Below are 4,655 nucleotides of genomic sequence, written 5' to 3' on the forward strand. Positions count from 1 at the left end.
GACATTTTGACTTGTCATAGTAGAAATATCACAGGTGTTGCTGATCACATCAACAATGGCTCTGTTCTATTCAAGCATCCCAGGAAGTCACGACTGTAGCTGTGTCAGAAATGTATGCCTATTTAATATATAGTGCATTATATTTCACCCTCCGCCATTTTTAATGTAAAATGTAAGCACTATAATATGGTTCCCACACAATAGAACAAAGAAAGCAGTGTCCATTGCCATGTACACTACTTGAATGTCTATTATATGGGCAGAGTATTGCATGAATGAACAAGGAAGCAATTTCAGACAGGTAGAGTGACAGTGAGCCAGCACGAACAATACCAGGACCCTGAAACTGAAGCAGCTAAATCAAAGTCAGCCATCATTCATGTTATTATTTACACCGGTGCTTTTTCTACTGTCACATGTCTTCTGTTATGTTTTCTAATAATCTCTGTACCTTTTAATTCTGCATCTGTCTTCTATCTGGTTTCATTTCTTCATCCACTTTCTGTTAGCATGCAAAAGTGTTTTTGTGTGTGTGTGTGTGTGTGTGTGTGTGCGTAAATTGGAAGCGGTATGCTCGTGTTTTTATTGGACTATACCTAACAACTGCACTGGTTAACACTTAGTGGGTTGCAGTGATGCTTTCTGAGTCCTTTATGTGACTTTACAGCTAAAATGAATTCTGTACTATTAAAAACAGCATAGCCAAGTCTTTATATCGCTAATGTATGTCATTACTGGTTATACCGTCCACCCCTATGACAGAAACATGTTAGTATGCCTGTATACAGAGGTTCTAATAGTTCAGTAACATTATTCATAAGGTTAAATGAGTCTTAGTATTAGACCATACATACTTACAACATCTGTAACTGTAATACAGTGTACAATTATTTGCACATACTGCATAGGTAAAAATTGTCAGTGACAATGTTGAGCTTTCCTCTCAGAATAAAACTAGTACTGTGGGAGGATGTGGTTAGAGATAAAGTGAATTATTGTTGAATACATGACACCAATTTTGTCAAAGTCAAAAACATATCAAAGACAATTTTAAGTGAACAACTCACATTGCACCCACAATCACGTAATTCAGGTTGGTGCCAACACTGCCAGCCACATGACGCCACAAATATGCAGCTATATACGTAGTAACTCTTACCATGACCAATATTCCACACAGATAAGAGTTCCCATTTACAAACAGTAATACAGGAAATAATACCAAATGATCCAAATGAAAATATAAGATGCTTATATTCATGACTCACAGGGAAGAGCTTACTGACAAACTTTTGGTTTGGTTAGTGTCTACCTACTAATTGTCGTTATCTACCAAAACAGGTAGAATTTATTATTTTGGCAGCTGAAGCATGTACAGTGTACTATACCACCATGAATGCATGTCAAACAGTGCATATCAAAAAGAAAAATGTAATAATAAAGTAAGAAACTTAGTTCTGTTCTGTTAAGTCTCCCAGAGTCGGTCAAAGCATGTTTAAGCTTTCACTCTATGTAGCAATCAGGTGGCGCCATTTATCAAATATTATAATACCTGGATTTTATTTTGATCTTATTTTGATACATGCTTATATATTTTGCTTGCATATGTAATTTATAGTGTCAGAGGTATTTGGTTGCACTTTGGTGAGTTGAGTCTGCCTCCTGTAAAATACCAAGAAAAAAATTAAACTTTCAATATTTCATATGGAAACACTAACTTCCATACAGACTCTTATAATCTGTTGTTTTTTATTCCAACTCCAACTGGAGTCCAACTGGAGCCCTGTTTTATAGAGATTTAAAAACAAATAATAATCTTTGAGCCATTGCACTTCAATACAAACACTTTTTAGTGTGTATTTTAAACAGATTAATATAGAAAAAAGTTTGAAAAGTTTGAAAACGTACATCCTATCTCTGTGTCTCCAAAGTAATGCCTTTACCTCAACAGTGGTGTTTAAAACTGTAGATACTGTTTTGCACATTAACACATTTATACCAATTCTGATATAATCATAGTGGAAAGCATGCGGATATCATGAAAAAGAGGGAAACATATAAAGCTCACTTTATTAAGATGGTATATTGGAATGTGTGTCTTGGCACATGGCATGGTGATTGTATGGTTAAATGGGAAATGTATTGGTAGTGACTTGATTTGATAACTTATTTGGTTGCACCCTAAATGTAAAAAAAATATAAATCTTAATAGGATACCTGATCACTATTTAATGTCAATTGTACATGTTACAGCATGTGAGATTAGTTAATCTCTGAATGTCCTCTGATGTTTAACTATGATAACAGGGAAGCAGTGTCACAAAGTGGTGTCTCTGATACCTGTAATGTCTCAAGCTGCTTAGCTGTGTTATCCAGTTATTGGAGTGTGGTTAGTGCTGCCAAATGTAGTGGCCTGGCCACTCCTGGTTTCTGACATTGTAAAAAAAAAAAATGTGTACAGGGTCTGTGTTTAGACACATTACTTATTCAATATTATTTCTGATTTTGTAATTTATGTTTTCTAAAGTCATGGGTGACGTATTCTGTGAACTATTTCTCGAACTATCAAAACCACATCACAGTAATATAATATTCACGATTATGTGTTGCTCTGTGATGATCAATAAAGCAAATATTATCATTTAATACAATCATGCTGTGAAGAAAAACAATAAAATGGGGATTTATCCATAAAATAGTTGACAAAGTTGAGTTGTTTGGTTGGGAAAGCTCTGGTTCTGTCACATTTCATGGGACATTGCTGTATGTGTGTGGTCATGCATGTTTAGGTTGCAGTTTTGTGTGAGTTTGACCCATACAGTAAGGTGATGACAGGTTAACATTTGGGGCAAATTTAGTGCTGTTTTACCAGGAATTTTTTATTGGCAATATTAAGCAACATACCTGCATTACTGTATTTTGTATATTCTGTATTTCTCAATCAGAATCAAATAAACAAATAAAATCATGAATACTGTATAATGTACTAGACAGATTTATCATTGTGCATCACCCCCCCCCCCCCCCCAGGAATTGATACTATATGTCGGCCTGATAGCTAAGAGCTCTGTAAACAAAATATGCTAGGTCTATCATAAACGAATAGTTGAACAAACTCCAACTGGGTACTGCAGTGCCACTGCCATGGTGCTACGCATGACACGATACAATAAATTGCAAGCCGGGCAGCTGTTAGATTGCTTGCAACATAATACCATTTTCTTGCGTACCCTTTACCATCAATTGTCGCAATATAAAGATAACAAATCATTGACCATCCAATCTCACACTTTTAAATCGCACATAGGATAAACTGCCCCGTAACATTGGATAATACAACGCTCCTCTAATTTTCTCTGACTAAGGTTCGTTTAAGAAATTTTGTACCAGTCAGATTCAAATAATCCTGTTGCTGCAAAAGCTGAAATACCCTACATTCACAAAGCACCTCCTGTTATTGTCAGTGGAACTGCCCCAAGATTGTCCTCTCGGTGAGATCACCAGACAGCTGTCTTTCTAGGTTTGAAATAATTAAAGCTCACATTACGATACAAAAACCCAGACTCACTAGCGTCCAGAGAAAAGCACATTTTCATACCTGTGGCGCATTCAAACTCCAATACACTGCGTAACGTGATATTGTGCTTCTGTCTGCAGATAATTGTTCCATCGGTCACGAAACTAAAAACGCTGGGCTGATTCATCAAGAGGACATTTTGTTTAATAAAATTAAGTCCCTACGAAGTAAAGACCATAATAATACTAGCAGAGACAGAACAAGATCACCTGTTTTTCAAGCAAAACATGTCTCAAGTCTTGCTGAAGTAATTCTTTTAAGCAACAGACAAACAAAATCAATTATTTATAATTTTTTCCAAACTGCACTCATAACGAACATAGTTTTCCAATGTCTATGCTGTAGCGGCTTCAAACAAATGATTAGTATATTCGACTTGCTGATGAAGGAATGATTCAACGTTTTATTTTATTCTTAGCGAGTAAATATTGATTTAGGAACTATTATTAACATTAACCTGTTTGAAACTATTCTACTGACTTTGGTAGTCCCCATAATTTCAATCCGAGAATGGCTCAAGTCAAGTAAGTCACTGATATTGTGTTAAGCGTGACATGAGCTAGCAAGCTTGTCGATCTTATTTGAGTATTTTGAATCCAATCTAAAGTCATCAAATTGTGCTTTACCAGGCTGATTCATGTCTTAAGTCATTGATACTAAAACCTATGCAAAGCTTCTCACATCTGTTACATCCCCTGCTGGGGCTCTTCTGCATGGGAGATGAGGCCTTTCTGTTTTCATCTTTCACCAATTTTTCGTCTATTCCTACATGGTTTTTCGATTCAGACACTCTACCCATCCCCTGTTCTTGACAGTGTGAGCTACGATAGCACCATCCCACAGCACCTCTACCAGATAAGCCATCAAAGCGGTATTACTGCGCACTGCTACCGGAAAAAGATACACAAACTGCATTCCCGTGAGAGAGGGTCATATCTTATTTATAATAAATACATAATGTAAATTGCAGCTGCTTGTCTCTAGAAGCTTGCCACAGTCAACCATTAAATTGTGTATCACTGTAAACATGAATTAAAAAATACAATGATCAACATTCAGGAGCAACTCATAGCAGGGG

At 36.2% G+C, this 4,655-nt stretch overlaps 1 long non-coding RNA gene across 1 annotated transcript in view; it reads right to left on the bottom strand.

Annotated features, from left to right (window-relative positions):
- The window catches only part of LOC118341717, a 15,536-nt gene that overhangs the window by 2,782 nt on the left and 8,099 nt on the right, over positions 1-4,655 (bottom strand). The window lies entirely within an intron of this gene.

This window comes from Morone saxatilis, unplaced genomic scaffold, assembly GCF_004916995.1.
Source record: "Morone saxatilis isolate NCDOM2014 unplaced genomic scaffold, NCSU_SB_2.0 Contig8, whole genome shotgun sequence".
Taxonomy (NCBI): Eukaryota; Metazoa; Chordata; class Actinopteri; family Moronidae; genus Morone; species Morone saxatilis.